Source organism: Ascaphus truei, chromosome 3, assembly GCF_040206685.1.
Source record: "Ascaphus truei isolate aAscTru1 chromosome 3, aAscTru1.hap1, whole genome shotgun sequence".
In the NCBI taxonomy this organism is placed as follows: Eukaryota; Metazoa; Chordata; class Amphibia; order Anura; family Ascaphidae; genus Ascaphus; species Ascaphus truei.
Genome location: NC_134485.1, coordinates 428037748 through 428055473, shown reverse-complemented (window position 1 = coordinate 428055473; position 17726 = coordinate 428037748). Strand labels below are relative to the sequence as shown.

Sequence of the window (17726 nt, the reverse complement as noted above, 5' to 3'; positions counted from 1 at the left end):
ACCTGTTTTGGGGTGGTAACCAGATTAGCTGTCCACCCAGTTAGTAAGGGCTGAAGCTGCAAGTATAGTTAGTCTCCTAAGAGGAGTAGGCGTTTATTTTATGATTTGTTTTGACTTAAAGGGACGGTGGGCCTGTTAGTGTATTATTTAATCTTGTAAATAAACCCTGTATAGAGAAATACTACATTTCCTGCTTTTATCTGGGACTTAAAGATACTGCAACGTGGTGTGGGCATCACATTATGTAGGGAAGAGCTAGAACACCACGGGTTTTATAGCAAATTTATTGTGGTCTATACGTGTAAACTATGTCTAACTTGGCCAGCAAGTATCTGTATATGGGAACCTTTCAAATTAAATCAATAGGAGAATGGGATGGAGCATTTGCATGAAACAAGACCATATTTCAAGGGAACTTTCCACTGTGTCTCAAGAAGAAAGTTTTTGTCCAGTGGATCCTGCCCGTGCTCACGTATGGATGTGACCAGTGTATCCTGTCTGCGCTCACGTATGGATGTGACCCATGTATTCTGTCCGTGCTCACGTATGGATATGACCCGTGTATCCTGTCCGTGCTCACGTATGTATGTAACCACTGTATTCTGTCCGTGCTCACGTATGGATGTGACCAGTGGATCCTGCCCGTGCTCACGTATGGATGTGACCAGTGTATCCTGTCTGCGCTCACGTATGGATGTGACCCATGTATTCTGTCCGTGCTCACGTATGGATATGACCCGTGTATCCTGTCCGTGCTCACGTATGTATGTAACCACTGTATTCTGTCCGTGCTCACGTATGGATGTGACCAGTGTATTCTGTCCGTGCTCACGTATGGATGTGACCAGTGTATTCTGTCTGTGCTCACGTATGTATGTAACCACTGTATTCTGTCCGTGCTCACGTATGGATGTGACCAGTGTATTCTGTCCGTGCTCACGTATGGATGTGACCCGTGTATTCTGCCCGCGCTCACGTATGGATATGACCCGTGTATTCTGTCCGTGCTCACGTATGGATGTGACCCGTGTATTCTGCCCGTGCTCACGTATGGATGTGACCCATGTATTCTGTCCGTGCTCACGTATGGATGTGACCCGTGTATCCTGTCTGCGCTCACGTATGGATGTGACCCGTGTATCCTGTCCGTGCTCACGTATGGATATGACCCGTGTATTCTGTCCGTGCTCACGTATGGATGTGACCCGTGTATTCTGCCTGTGCTCACGTATGGATGTAACCCGTGTATTCTGTCCGTGCTCACGTACGGATGTGACCAGTGTATTCTGCCCGTGCTCACGTACGGATGTGACCCGTGTATTCTGCCCGTGCTCATGTACGGATGTGACCCGTGTATTCTGCCCGTGCTCCTGTATGGATGTGACCCGTGTATTCTGTCCGTGCTCACATATGGATGTGACCCGTGTATTCTGTCCGTGCTCACGTATGGATGTAACCTGTGTATCCTGTCCGTGCTCACGTATGGATGTGACCCGTGTATTCTGTCCGTGCTCACATATGGATGTGACCCGTGTATTCTGCCCGTGTTCACGTACGGATGTGACCCGTGTATTCTGTCCGTGCTCACATATGGATGTGACCCGTGTATTCTGTCCGTGCTCACGTATGGATGTAACCCGTGTATTCTGCCCGTGCTCCTGTATGGATGTGACCCGTGTATTCTGTCCGTGCTCACATATGGATGTGACCCGTGTATTCTGTCCGTGCTCACGTATGGATGTAACCCGTGTATCCTGTCCGTGCTCACGTATGGATGTGACCCGTGTATTCTGCCCGCGCTCACGTATGGATGTGACCCGTGTATTCTGCCCGCGCTCACGTATGGATGTGACCCGTGTATCCTGTCCGTGCTCACGTATGGATGTGACCAGTGTATTCTGTCCGTGCTCACGTATGGATGTGACCCGTGTATTCTGTCCGCGCTCACGTACGGATGTGACCCGTGTATTCTGCCCGTGCTCACATATGGATGTGACCCGTGTATTCTGTCCGTGCTCACGTATGGATGTGACCTGTGTATTCTGCCCGTGCTCACGTATGGATGTGACCTGTGTATTCTGCCCGTGCTCCCGTATGGATGGGACCCGTGTGTTCTGCCCGTGCTCACGTATGGATGTGACCCGTGTATCCTGTCCGTGCTCACGTATGGATGTGACCAGTGTATCCTGTCCGTGCTCACGTATGGATGTGACCCGTGTATTCTGCCCGCGCTCACGTATGGATGTGACCCGTGTATTCTGTCCGTGCTCACGTATGGATATGACCCGTGTATTCTGTCCGTGCTCACGTATGGATGTGACCCGTGTATTCTGTCCGTGCTCACGTATGGATGTGACCAGTGTATTCTGTCCGTGCTCACGTATGGATGTGACCCGTGTATTCTGTCCGTGCTCACGTATGGATGTAACCCGTGTATTCTGTCCGTGCTCACGTATGGATGTAACCCGTGTATCCTGTCCGTGCTCCCGTATGGATGGGACCCGTGTGTTCTGCCCGTGCTCACGTATGAATGTGACCCGTGTATCCTGTCCGTGCTCACGTATGGATGTGACCAGTGTATCCTGTCCGTGCTCACGTATGGATGTGACCCGTGTATTCTGCCCGCGCTCACGTATGGATGTGACCCGTGTATTCTGTCCGTGCTCACGTATGGATATGACCCGTGTATTCTGTCCGTGCTCACGTATGGATGTGACCCGTGTATTCTGTCCGTGCTCACATACGGATGTGACCCGTGTATTCTGTCCGTGCTCACATACGGATGTGACCCGTGTATTCTGTCCGTGCTCACGTATGGATGTGACCCGTGTGTTCTGCCCGTGCTCACATACGGATGTGACCCGTGTATTCTGTCCGTGCTCACGTATGGATGTGACCCGTGTATTCTGTCTGTGCTCACGTATGGATGTAACCCGTGTATTCTGTCCGTGCTCACGTATGGATGTAACCCGTGTATCCTGTCCGTGCTCCCGTATGGATGGGACCCGTGTGTTCTGCCCGCGCTCACGTATGAATGTGACCCGTGTATCCTGTCCGTGCTCACGTATGGATATGACCAGTGTATCCTGTCCGTGCTCACGTATGGATGTGACCCGTGTATTCTGCCCGCGCTCACGTATGGATGTGACCCGTGTATTCTGTCCGTGCTCACGTATGGATATGACCCGTGTATTCTGTCCGTGCTCACGTATGGATGTGACCCGTGTATTCTGTCCGTGCTCACGTATGGATGTGACCCGTGTATTCTGTCCGTGCTCACATACGGATGTGACCCGTGTATTCTGTCCGTGCTCACGTATGGATATGACCCGTGTATTCTGTCCGTGCTCACGTATGGATGTGAACCGTGTATTCTGTCCGTGCTCACGTCTGGATGTGACCCGTATGGATGGGAAACTTGGACCCCTAAATGCGAAGGTAATTCAGAAGCTTCAGACAACGGTAAGATCACAGCCCCAGTCCTCCCTGCTGCACACGCGCCTGGCGGCATGGCGGTGCGGGCAGAGACTACAGCCGCGATCGGCCATCTGTAGGGGAGCGGGGCCATGACGGGGGGGTGCGCCCATGACGGGGCATATCTGCCCTGCCATTGGCTGCGCGCCGACCACGTAACCGTGTCGCTGCACGGGAAGACACAATTCTTGTCTTCCCTGCTAGCGTACGCGTAACAGCGCATTGCGCTCACACGCACACAGCCACTGGGGCCTGCCCCATAGAGGGCTGTGCTGTTGTGTGTGGCGCGCACGCTGTAGCGTGCGCCGCCGTAACCACCGGGGGACGCAGCTTAAGAAGTTTGGAGAGATGTATGCTGGGTATTACCCGAAGAGATAAGAAGAATGAATGGGTTAGAAACCAAACAAAAGTCTGTGACATCACAAGGGTGAAGAGATTTCAACGGCAGTAGACCTCGTGACTATTAACAGTTAAATGCTTCACAAGTACGCCGTCAGCGCTGGATGTAAAAAATATATATATATTCCATGTCTCAATGTTTTCATTTGCTGTAACCCTGGATTATAATTGCCATGATTGTAATGTCATGGCAGTGCATTGTGGGTATGCCTGGCATGGTTTCTGCCGCTTCTTGGTGTGTGTGTGTCCATTGTGTGACGTGGCACCTCTCCCCACGCTAACCACGGCACCGGTCCCTATCTGAGCTATTCCTGGCGCCGGCCCAGATTGTGGGTTAATCATTTACACTGTAGCAGGATAAAAGTATCCTGAAATGGAGGAAATAAAGGCTAGCAGCCACTGAGCTCCTGTTATCTCCAATCTGTGTGAGACTGCTTTAACTCCCGCAATGCTGCAGGCTTCTCTGCCACAGGGGCAGCAACACATCGCTAAGCTGTAATTAACTAATGACATTAATGTGGAGGGTATTAAAGCTGCAGGCCAAGCAATATCCTACATGTGTGTTTTTTGTTTTTTTTTAGCAACTCTTAATGGCATTTTCAATCTATTATAATGTAACAAGCATTTTTTGTTTCTATAGCAACCGTTTACAAAGTCACATCCCCTTCCTCTTCTGAAACAGGTTTTGGCACACCCCTTTTTCAGCCCTGCCCTCTAGCAGTGCACCAATTGTATCTAGTGATTGCCTGGTCACATGATCTTCCCCACAGAACTTTGCATCTTTGGTCCTCTTCTGCTGCACTGACAGCCATTTAGTGAACCCCCCGAGCCGAATCTTCACCGATCGATCACAGGAGAACGGATCGATCTGCAACTTAGCTAGTTACTTATCATTGTGTGGATTGTATTAATGAACATATTAAAGGGGGGGGAGGCAGCTTGGACTGCTGCTTTAATAAGTGCATTCCCACATAGTTGGCAAGTTGATTTTCTTGGGGGGCCTCTGAATGGGGGAGTGTTTGTCAATCTAGTGTTTTCTTTCCCCTTATCCCGCCCTGTCCTTATCAGAGAACCAAAAAAGATAAGGGGGGAGTGGGGGACTCTAACTGTACAAGCACTTGCTGATCACACAGTGACATCACACAGTGACATCACACAGAAGGGGAGCAGCCAGAGGAAATCACACTTCATCTCAAGTCTATAAACACATGCAACACCCCCCTTAAGCTCAAAACCCAGGCCCACCGCACCATATATAATTATGTAAAAAGGAAGTGCTACTGGGTGAGTGACAATGTATACAACAAAAGTCAGTAGAGCCCCAATGCTATCAGAGAGGTAAAGAGAACGCTCACAGTGTTCGGACTTGCAGGAAGAGGGGGGCTCCTCGACATGGTCTGCAAGCTTGGATACCGGAAGTGCTTCCCATGGGGGAAGAATTAGGGGGAGCACTGCTCAAACAAAATGATGGAGGCTGGATCGTAGAATAAAAATGTATTAGGCCATCCGCAACACACAAAAACAAAGTAGTGGGACAGTCTCCAACGCGTTTCACGCAATACTGCGCCTTGTCAGATTATGACCATGGCTTAACAAACAGACTACATGGATGTGTCCTGGACATTTACCTTAACCACTTATTATTCTAAACTCTCATATGGTCCATGCATAGAATTATATAACAATGTGGGCCAGGATTACACACGCTGAGCACTGATTTGGAACTAATGCTCCTCCTTTTTCATACATGGTCTGCAGGCTTACACTGCTTTGGCCAAAGAATGTAACTACGTGACCCTCACGTGTGACAGAAGAACAGATACTGTACGTATGTAACTATATGAATTGTCATGATGGATGTGGCTTTGGGGCTCTCTGTCTCTTGTCCTTCCCAAGTCTAACTTGGTGTCAGATTGGGGTAAAAAGGCATCCGTCACCCAGATGAGACCTCCTTAAACAATGCCGCTGGAGTTGGTTCACTTTGGTGCCAGGGGGATTGTCCTTTTAATCAGCCCAGTGTCACCTGTTTGTGTTATACAACTGACGTTCAGGAGCTCCTTCACTGATGCATGTTGTCAGGTTGCGCAATAAACTCCCATTGTTTGCCTGAAGGGCTCAGAGATGGGACGGTTCTTCATTGCCGTAGAGTATTAGATCCGGTTACCAGGGGAACAGAGGGTGTGCTAGAGCAGGCAGGGCGAGCATAACTGGGTGTGATCACCTTGGTGTAACCCACCTGGCTTCTGCATGGTTTGCACAGTCATTCATGTCGACAGAAAGGAGCGGGGACTGTCCTCTTAATTTAGGTTTTCCTGATGCTATTGTCTTTGTTGTTGTATTAGCAGTGCACATTCCTTTTGCAGATCTTCCAGCTGCAGCATGGTGACTCACTGCAGAAAGTATTTGGCATTACCAGCTATAAATCTTAGAGGTCATTACTTATTTTGTTTGCTGCCAGAGCGAAAAGATTACAATTTGTTCTTATAAAATGTTTGCCCTGTCTGACTCGCCTGTTTACTAACTAAGTTGCAGTTAGTAGTTCCCTGATGAAGTGGCAGAGTGCCACGAAATGCGTAGGATTTCAGTAGAGACCATCTAATTTGACACGATCCTTGGAGCGTGTATGCCCCCCTGGAAGCAATATTAATGGCTATTAGCCTGACTCTCTCAGGACTCATGGTCATCCAATGCTGATGTCACCCTCAAGCGTCCCCACATTTTGGTTGAGGTACACGATCGTCCAGCTCGGAGGTGATCCGAGACACTACGAGGCTTCCCGCGAGGGTTCAGAAGGGATACTGTACTCGCGGTCACAGATTGAAGTTTCTTCCTTCAACGGTCCTTCTGCTAAGAGAGGCTGCCGCTTTCAGAAGACTTCACAAGCAACAAAGGAACGGGTTCTTTACAGTAAGGGCAGTTAAACGGTGGAATTCATTACCCATGGAGAATGTGATGGTAGATACAATAGATTTGTTCAAAAAAAGGCTGGACATCTTTTTAGAAAGGAAAGGTATACAGGGATATACCAAATAAGTAAACATGGGAAGGATGTTGATCCAGGGAGTAATCTGATTGCCAATTCTTGGAGTCAGGAAGGAATTTATTTTTCCCCTTATGAGATATCATTAGATGATATAACACTGTTTTTTTTGTTCGCCTTCCTCTGGATCAATAAGTAAGTATAGATATTGTATTGTATGTCTTTATTTATATAGCGCCATAAATGTACATAGCGCTTCACAGTAGTAATACATGTTGTAATCATATAAATAACAAATAATATAAATAACAGGTCATGGGAATAAGTGGTTCAGACATAAAAGTAACATTAAGGAAGATTAGTCCCTGCTCCGAGGAGCTTACAATCTGATTGGTAGGTAGGGGAACATATAGAGACAGTAGGAGGGAATTCTAGTAAGTGCGTCTGCAGGGGGCCAAGCTTTATGTATCATGGGTCCAGGATTATCCAGTGCTACTCATATGCTTCTTTAAGCAAATGTGTCTTAAGGTGGGTCTTAAAGGTGTATAGAGATGGTGCTAGTCGGGTACTGAGGGGAAGGGCATTCCAGAGGTGCAGGGAAGAAAGTGAGAAAGGTTTAAGGCGGGAGAGGGCTTTAGATACAAAGGGGTAGATATAGGATAAAGTATCTGTTGTTTAAATGTAGCATAGGTTGAACGTGATGGACACATGTCTTTTTTCAACCTCATTTACTATGTAACTATCTCCACCCTGATCTCCTCCTCTTACTCTGCTGTCTGTGCTCTGCTCAAATCTTGTCTACTTCTTCATTACCTGCCCCCTGTTTCTGGAACTTTCACCGTTAATGCTTGTCAAACTCTTCCAGGTCTGGGATGAAAACGCACCTTTTTGAAAATGAAAAGTATTACAACAGGACATACAAAACACTAAACACTCAACCTCTGTCACCCCCAGACCCACTTACACTTCCTATTTTATTCACTGAGATCCAGCAAACTGAAATTCCTATTTCTTTAGGCTGTATTTTCAGACAATGTAGCATACTTTATTGCCCCAATAATGTGACTGACGATCTTCCTACAGCTTGTAAGGGAGCTTCAATGCAAATATATGCGGATGACACAATCCTATATGCACGCAGCCCTCGCCTCCCTGACCTTGAACACGTACTTCAGTCTGATTGTTTGAGACTTGTAAACTGGATTTCCCAAAGCAAACTTTTTTTGAAATTTTTTTTTAAACTAGCAAAACTGTAACTATGATATTTGGGACTAAGGCTAAATTTGTACAGCTACCAATGACAGAGCTCAGATCAAAACCAACTAATACCATTCTAGCCCCGGTCACTAGTTTTAAATATCTGGGCATATGGCTAGACACCCATTTAACATTTGGGTTGCACATTGATACTCTGACTTTGAAAACCTATGCCAAACTAGGTGTACGTTATAGGAACAAATCCACCCTAAGCCTGCTGGTCAGAAAGCGTATCGCACAGCAGATACTAATGCCAATTATAGACTATGGGGATATAGTATATATGGCACAGCACACTAAACTCACCTTAGCAAACTAGACACCCTCTACAACTCACTATGCTGCTTTGTCCAACAATGTAAGTACAACACACATCACTGCGAAATGCTCAAAGAACTAGATTGTCTCTCTCTTGAATCCAGGTGCAAAGTAATTTTTTACTGTCTTGTCTTCAAATACTTTCTGGGCAAGCTACCCGCCTATCTGAACAAGCTCCTCACCCCTACCACATGCAGCACTTATCATCTGAGATCAGACTCCAAAAGACTGTTCATGGTCCCAAGGTTAAAGCTGCAGTTCAGGCTCCCGTTTTTTTACTTCAATAGTTTCAGTTGTGCAATCTCTACTTACCTAAAAAAAACTGCAAAGCTGCCGGTCAATTTGTTCTCCGTCTATTGATTGGCAAAGTTTGGCGACATCTTTAAATATGGGGAATGTAAATCGTTGCTATAGAAACAAGCATGCTTGTTAAAATAGAATACAAGAAAATTGGTCTTTCAAAGTTGTTTTTTTTTAAAACAGAAAATGCTAAAAGTATTTTTTCTTACTACAGAACTGATTTATTAAAAAAAACACACATGCAGGATATTGCATGAACTGCAGCTTTAAGCAAAGTTCCTCCTTCTTTTACCGTGCACCCTAAAACTGGGACAACCTACCGGAGACTCTCACAGCCTCCACTAGTCTAAGTTCTTTTAAAACTAAAGCTGTCCCACATTTTAATCTGGTCTGTAACTGTTACATATGCCTATAATATATATTGTCCCTAACTGTCCATGAAATGTTTGTAAATATAACGTGTTACAATGCACTGTCATTATAACCCCAGGACATACCTGAAAACGAGAGGTAACTCTCACTGTATTACTTCCTGGTAAAACATGCTATAAATAAATAAATGCCATTATTTAGCATGCAAATCGAGTGACTTTGCCTCTAACGGTTATCTTGAGGCTCCACTGTATTTTATTGCGATACACTCGATAACCCGAGCAAATCGGCCGATAACACAGGGAAACTTGCGGTAGCAGTACCATAAAATTGCATGTTAATGGGGGGCAAAAAGGCCGGCTGCATCTGTAGGTAATACTTATAATACTTATGCAGCAAGAAAGCAATAGAGATCATTTATAAAATGAAACCCTTTCTTCAAAAAGATAGAATTGTGCGTGTGTGTGTGTATGTATGTGTGTATATATACAGTATATGTATATATATTTAAATATTTATATGTATATATTTATATATATATATATATAGATATATATATATATATATATATATCTATATATATATATATATATATCTATATATATATATATATGTAACTGGTGTTCCCCCACCCTAAAGCCGCACGTATAGTGCCCGTGACGGGCGATGGCGCCCAAAAACAAATACATTGCCGCCGCCGCGTGCGCTTATAGTAAGCGCGACGGCAGCAATGCGAAAGAGCGACGTCGCGTCGCCAAATTTGGAAGCCGGTAATATTTGATTTTTCAAGGGCTGTCGCCTCATGTGACAGCCCCTGAACAAATCAAATGCCCGGAAGCCCTCGCCGCCGCCGTAAAGCGAAATACCACCTGTCGCCGGTCGCGGGCACTATACGCGCGGCCTAAGGCTGCGCGTGTATTTCCGGTGACAGCGACGGTGACGTCACGCTGCGGTCGCTGGAAAAATCAAGTTGACTTGCAGCGATCGCAACCAAGCCACCACTCTGTCGCGCCGCTTCTACTATAAGCCCGTGCGACGGCGGCAATACATTTGTTTTGCCGCGACGTCGCGTCGCCGGCACTACAAGCGCTGTTACACGGTGTTGTGTTGCTCACCTGCAGATTTACAGAAGGCCCTGAGATGCCGCCGTTGCTAGTTGGGGATGAACAGGACAGGCTTTTGGGATCAGGCAGCTCTCATCTCCTCTGGTACAGCACTTCCATTCCCACGGGGCCTATCCCGGATAGGTGCAGTCCCTGTGGAAAACCTCTTTCCCCCCCCCCCCCTGGCAGACTGCAGCCTCGGGCAGGGGTATAAAACATGAACTTGATCTTTATTGTAGTACATCAGATCACTCAGGTTGCATGTTCTTATAGCAATCTATGGCCTCGGCCAAGCTCCCCGCTGGCGTGCTGAGGCGCGCTGAGGTTCAGGGAAAGCGGGTGCCTCAGCCAGCAAGCAACAACCATGGACGAGGCCTATTACAGCACAGTCACCTCTTGGTCACTGGAATCAACCCCAGGGGTCTGTCCTTATCTCCCACACTCCCTGGTGGAGTATGGGGTTACTGCTCCCACTCCAGAGGGAGGAGAAAGAACACACACCCCACTCCCCGTGAGGGGAGAGGGGAGACCAGAACACTAAATTTGGGTTCAGCTCCTTTTTGTTACCTGGGCAGGGGGCTCCAGGTCACAGCCCCGTATGGGCGGTACCTAGGCCTTAAGCCACCTCCCCCTGTCACTCAAAGGAGCTTATTACTACAGCAGGGCGTAGATTTAACCCTAACACTGCCTGCACTGGTACCAGGGCTTACCTGTTAGGCAGGGAATTAGTAGCCCAGAGGATACCTGCCTACATGTATATATGTATGTCATGTGTATGTATGTATGTGTATATGATAGGCTCCACCATGTGATGACAGATGGAGATATGAGTCAGAGGGGGGGACCATTTAGAGGAAGGTTCCAGAAGGAGAGGAGAGCCGGAGCCTTAGGTACTAGAGGCAGGGGAAAAGAGATTAGGCCTCCCTGTATTGTGTTTTAGTTAGGGACAGTTAGGACATGGACAGACGATAGATGCAGATCCCAGAGCGGGAATGCAGACAGGCCCCGGAGAGCTGCATACATCGGGCTCTGGGATATCAGAGGATCAGCCACACAAGCGGAGCTCCATATACAGAGTTTGTAGCCCCGGAGAAAGAACTATGTTAAGAATGATAGCAGTGTGGATAAAACTAGGTACAACCCTGTCAGTCTTATTATGTATGGAAATTAAGTGTTTCCAATCCTGGGAACATGAAAACTCCTAGCGCCCATCTTTTCCATAGCTCAGCCGCCCGCATCCAGCTCCCTGAGACAAGGTAAATCTATGCTGATGTTAAACACACAACTATACCAATTTAGCCTCCCTAGGATGCCGGGCAGGGAAGGTTTATATATATACACACACACACACACACACACACACAATCTGTATACCATCCAGTACCATCACATGTAGATCAGAAATCTCTGTAAACCAGATAATATTTGTATTTTTGTATTATTATTTGTTCCAATGCCTCTCAGCACCTCCGCCCCTCCCGTATCCTTCCTTCTGTTTTACCAAAGCCCTCCGTCTCCCCTCGGGCATTTCCTGAAATTTACGACCGCTTAATGCCGGATCCATTAGCCGGCTGGGACACACAGCCACAATCAATAGGCCCGCGCTATCTGCAGGAAGCGTCCGTGTGATCTGAGGCCACCGGTCTCATTACAGAGCAGTTAAAGGTCTGCTAAGGGCTGGCGGGCCCCACACATGTGCTGATAGGTGTGCGCACTTCGCAGGATACGGACGGTACTATATTGCTTTGCTGCGGTCACAGGGAAGATAAACCTTGTGCCCCCATGGGGGCGATTCAGACGCCTCCGGCAACCGAGGGGTTACAGCCACAGTCGCACGTGTTCAACATTGGTTTTCTGTTACCGGCTCTCTGTTTGGTTTTCCAGCATCAATACAGAGTTCCCGTGTGAAATCCCCCCAGTAGTTTACTGTTTTCTAAGAAATATGGATATTAAAAATAGCAATTTTCAGTGGCGACAGTTTGAAAAAAAAACTGCAACGTGCCCTAACTTTGATACATTATTGGTTCTTTGGCAACAAAGGGGTTTAACCCTTAGCCCAGATCCCTGCAACTCGCGAGTATATTTAGTATACAGCAAATGCAAACGCCGCCGGTGAGCACATTCTCACGTCTCAGGCAGGTCTGCAACCCTGTCTTTCCCCATTGTCACCCAGCATACAGTGCTTCCACTTCAGCAAGGGATTCTGGGTAATGACATGCAAATGAGCACTCAGTGTCGCCTTTTGCTTCTTTTCCATTGTAACATAGGACCCCTATAAACTTATGCCTGCCGTATTGCACAGCCTGGACGAAAGAAGTGCAGAGCCAGTAACCCTTCTCACAGACAGCTTTTTCCACCGTTTGGATCTCATCAGTGTGAGGCGGCATGGGCGTCCGCAGAAATTTTTTCAGGGGGGGGGGCATAATTTTAACGGCCAGTGCCCGGCGTGAAAGTGGTGGTGAGTGCACCGTGGCGAGCGAGCACGACCAGCATAAGGGGGGTTTCTCCCCCACCCCCCTTACTCCCCCCCCCCCGAGAAAATTTTGAAAAAAAAGTGGGCAAATGGTGCATTTTCAAGCAAATTTGAGAAAGCTTGAAGGTTAATAAAGCAATATTAAATATTAAAAAAACACCATTGCATGCAGTTGCACCACATTATTCATACACACACTCTCCCCCCCCCCTCTGCATCTCCCATCTCTCTCCCCCCCTGCATCTCCCATCTCTCTCCCCCCCTCTGCATCTCCCATCTCTCCCCTCCCCCTGCATCTCCCATCTCTCCCCCCCCCTGCATCTCCCATCTCTCCCATCTCTCCCCCCCTCTGCATCTCCCATCTCTCTCCCCCCCTGCATCTCCCATCTCTCTACCCCCCTCTGCATCTCCCATCTCTCTCCCCCCCTGCATCTCCCACCTCTCCCCCCCCTCTGCATCTCCCATCTCTCTCCCCCCCTGCATCTCCCATCTCTCCCCCCCCTGCATCTCCCATCTCTCCCCCCTCTGCATCTCCCATCTCTCTCCCCCCTGCATCTCCCATCTCTCCCCCCCCCTGCATCTCCCATCTCTCTCCCCCCCCCTGCATCTCCCATCTCACTCCCCCCCTGCATCTCCCATCTCTCCCCCCTCTGCATCTCCCATCTCTCTCCCCCCCTGCATCTCCCATCTCACCCCCCCCTGCATCTCCCATCTCTCCCCCCCCTGCATCTCCCATCTCTCTCCCCCCCCCTGCATCTCCCATCTCACTCCCCCCCTGCATCTCCCATCTCTCCCCCCTCTGCATCTCCCATCTCTCTCCCCCCCTGCATCTCCCATCTCACCCCCCCCTGAATCTCCCATCTCTCCCCCCCCTGCATCTCCCATCTCTCTCCCCCCCCCTGCATCTCCCATCTCACTCCCCCCCTGCATATCCCATCTCTCCCCCCTCTGCATCTCCCATCTCTCCCCCCCCCGTCATCTCCCATCTCTCCCCCCCCCTGCATCTCACATCTCTCTCCCCCCGTCATCTCACATCTCTCCCCCCCCCTGCATCTCACATCTCTCCCCCCTCTGCATCTCCCATCTCTCCCCCCCCCTGCATCTCACATCTCTCCCCCCCCCCTCTGCATCTCCCATCTCTCCCCCCCCTGCATCTCCCATCTCTCCCCCCCTGCATCTCCCCATCTCTCCCCCCCCCTGCATCTCCCATCTCTCCCCCCCTCTGCATCTCCCATCTCTCCCCCCCCTGCATCTCCCATCTCTCCCCCCCCATGCATCTCCCATCTCACCCCCCCTGCATCTCCCATCTCTCAATCTCCCTCGCCCCCCCCCCCAAGCTTCTTTGCCCCCCAACCTCCCCCCACCCCCAATCTCCCTCGCCCCCCCCCCCAAGCTTCTTTGCCAAATTGCCCCCCCAATCTCAGTCTCTCCCCCGCATCTCCATGCCATCTCTCCCTGGTCCCACGTGTCCCACTCCCTACCTTATGCGATAATGCGGCCACACTGCCGTCTGCCGGGGTGCAGGAGGGAGCAGGGCCAGAGGGAGAGTCTGGGTGCCGGTCCGGATGGGGAGTTACAGCGGTCAGCGCGGGAGAGCACGTGGCGGCCCCCACCCCTGCGTGACTGCTGCAGCTAGCCCCGCCTCCCATCCAATCCCGGGCCGCGGCTCAGCTGCCTCTTCCTCCCTCAGCATATTTTATTAAATTAATGCTGCGACTGCGAGGATCCAGGGGGGGGCAAGCGCCCCCCCTTGCCCCCCCCTGCGGACGCCCATGTGAGGCGGGTTATACTGGCGTTGCAATGGGAAGCTGGGATAGGTTTCAACCGCACATTATATACATTTTGGTGGGTACAAAAGTGATAAAAACCCTCCACGTACAGTGTACAGCAAATAAAAAATATCCCCTCTGAGCACAGTATATTTAGTGTACATTTCTGTGTTCAATCCTATCATTAAGGGGGACATTATTGTATATCATGTGGTGTTTGGTTTCCAAGTGGTTTCTGGCATTAAGTCCTGAATTGAAGAAAGCTATAGAATATGATCTACACGTAGTATAGAAGCTGTTACACAGAGCCGCCTGTGCTGAAGCAGGGATATTTAAAATCAGAGACAAAACATAAAACACAGACATTTATTCAAAAGATATATATATATATACAGTGGTCGACAAATCACCAAAAAATGTACTTGCCGAACAAAAAATCTACTCGCCACCTAGTACCACACGTGTGCTGCTTGGGCCAATAGGAGGTCGCCACGATGTTAAATCCACTCGCCCGGGGCGTGCAGATGTATAGGTTTGTCGAACACTATATATATATATATATATATATATATAGACTGTACTGTGTATTTGTGTCAATGGATGTAGCACTGACCTCTGTCTGTTTTATATTTTGTCTCTGATTTTAAATATATATTGTCGTGCTCAGTAGCACTCCTCTGTGACACTTATACGCATATATATATATATGTTGTGGTTATTTTGGGGGTTCAATATGAGCTTACAGGGGTTCTGTATGTTCTGAAGCAGGGATACCCTGAAAACCTGACCTGTTGGTGGCCTTTGAGGACTGGCGTTGGCCGCCCCTGGCGTGGGCTTAATGCCCGGTTATGTTACCAGTTACACTACCTTACGTTAACTTCAAATAACCCGTCCGTCCCCCACTCTCTTCCCCCCTCGAAATAGACTAACGGAGCTGAGTGGATCTGTTCCGCAGTAACCAGGTGTCCGCTTATTTGGCCATGCGTTCATAGGAGACTTGGGCTTTTTCCAATACCCTTTCTCGTTCTTTAATCTTCCCTCTCTGCTTCCGGCCTGTAACAGGGAATTAACCCTGTCTCAATGAGGCTTCACTAGAAAGCCTCAGTGGTCTGAGGAATCCAGCGGGGAGCTGGTAATTTGCAGCGAAAAACAATTGACCAGTCTCCACCTGGTTAGTCAGACCAGTGTAACAGCCGCCTGCTGGGGACTAACAGAGAGACTCTTGAGCACACAGGATGACTGTGAGCTGATTCCAAGACCCCAGGGTGCAGCAAACCCAGGAACCTACCAGAGGTTCAGTGAACACCTATCCAGACCCAGAGACTGAAGTGTGAGTGAAAGGAAGTCCTAAATAAGATTTTTTAAAGAAAAAAAAATGTTTAATAAATATATATATATTTTTTTAGTTCTGCAATCATACACACACACACACACACACACACACACACACACACACACACACACACACACACACACACACACACACACACACACACACACACACACACACACACACACACACACATGTAGCCAGGTCCCCTCTGGCTCCCCAGACATTCAGTTCTCTCTCTCTTACCTGCGACAGCGTGAGGGCAGTTTCAGGGGTGATCGCGTCACCGGGGGCTCCCGGCGACCTCCGCTACAGGGCGCCGCCATGTTTATTGTGTTTGCGCATGTGCGAAGGCTCGCGCCTGTGCAGAAGCGCCATGGCGGTCACCTTGCGATCGGCGCAGGATTGCACAGGTGCAGAAGGTGGCCGGCGGCCATTACAGAAGTGCAGGGCTTCCCAGAGTTCGCGCAGGCGCAGCGAGAGCTAGCGGCGGCCATTACATTGTCGCGCGTGCGCAGTACCCATAGCGCATGAGGCCCTAATGTTAAAGAGGCCCCTAAGGGACTACAACTCCCAGCAGCCTCTGGGGACTGCCCTTTCACCCCTATCACCTGCTGCATTGAAGCCAATAGGGTTTACAGATTCTCCTGCTGCAAAGGAGATACAATGTTGCGGGCTGGAGTCAGGAAGCTGACAGTGGAGCACGAGTGTGAGAGTGTCAGTAAGAGCTGGGACACAGAGAGGGGAGGGTGTGTTTGTGCAGGGAGGAAAGTAGCCTCCTGCACTAGGCCAGAAGTCTCCCCTTATGCCCCAGCAAGGCCCTACTCACCCTCAGCTTGTGGTTACTGCAGGGACTCCCCTGAGATAGGGACAGGGTCCTGTAGAACCTAGACAAGTGAGGGTCCAGCCAGGAAACCTAACTATCCCGGCCATTGCTGTGAAGGTGAATTGCTGTGAAGGTGAATTGCTGTGAAGGTATAACATCCTCTGCGTTAGCAGAGATAAGAGACATGATAACGGTGGATCACTCCATGCGGGAGCCACCCACCGCGGAGGCGGATTCCTGTTCCCGCGTCCGACCCTTTGTGAAGATCTTTACACCCGGGCGCGGACGTATGCCCGGGCAGGTATCGTATTAAGTGCACCAACCAAACCGGTACATCAGGCGCTGATCCCGCCTATAGGTTCTGGGTCTCTTAGTGGACTCGTAGGACTCTGGGTACACGGTGTTGGGGGATGAATAAGGTGTGGGGGGTTAAGGAACTGAGTAGATGGGTAGTTGTGCCTATGAGTGTCATAGAGGGACACTGTCAATGTCATATTGTTGATGTATGTTGTGTTATGTATTGTTTCCTATACAGTAAACTGTTCTTATATATATACTTCGGTGTATGTGCTTACTGTGTATGTGGGTCCTGTGTACGGAACATTCTACATACTCATAGAATCCTACACAGGTGGAGGCGCTGTAACTAAGATCGTTCCAGAGGATTCACCCCAGGCTCTCACTGGCGGAGGCTCAGACCTCCTGTGAGCCTGACAGGTATACTGCACCACACCGGGTAACACATAGGTTCCCCCTCACATGCACTCTATCTGCGATTGGGGTAGGGAGAATACCCGTTACACACACACACATACATTTGAGAGCCGGTAGCGGCGCAAAAAGATGATTCTCCCCATCTTCGCCGCGGTCTGTCGGCTCCCCGCTCCCTGCCGTGCGCGCGGCCCTTGTGTAGAAGGGCTGACTCACGTCAGCCAACTAAAATTCCGCCTGCGCGCTCGGCGTAGCTCACGCACGGCACTATAGAACGTGCCTTACACTGCCCCTCTCTGCCTGTGCAGCACCTCTTTTTTTTTGTATTCCTGTCTGTCTCTCTGTCTTGCTCTGTATGTCTGGATCTCCTCCCGCCTCCTGCGCCCGTCCATGTGACCGCCTCCCTGTCTTTCA

The 17726-nt window shown here is 49.2% G+C and overlaps 1 protein-coding gene across 3 annotated transcripts in view; it reads left to right on the top strand.

The window, feature by feature from the left end:
- SIDT1 (SID1 transmembrane family member 1) overlaps positions 1 to 17726 on the top strand; it is a 119459-nt gene that overhangs the window by 21285 nt on the left and 80448 nt on the right. The window contains exon 1 of one of the 3 annotated variants that reach the window (XM_075592856.1): positions 7030 to 7048. The exons of the other annotated variants lie outside the window; for them this stretch is intronic. The gene's annotated coding sequence lies outside the window, so the exon portion shown is untranslated. Of the gene's footprint in view, positions 1 to 7029; positions 7049 to 17726 lie in introns of those variants that run through there. 3 annotated transcript variants of the gene reach the window in all.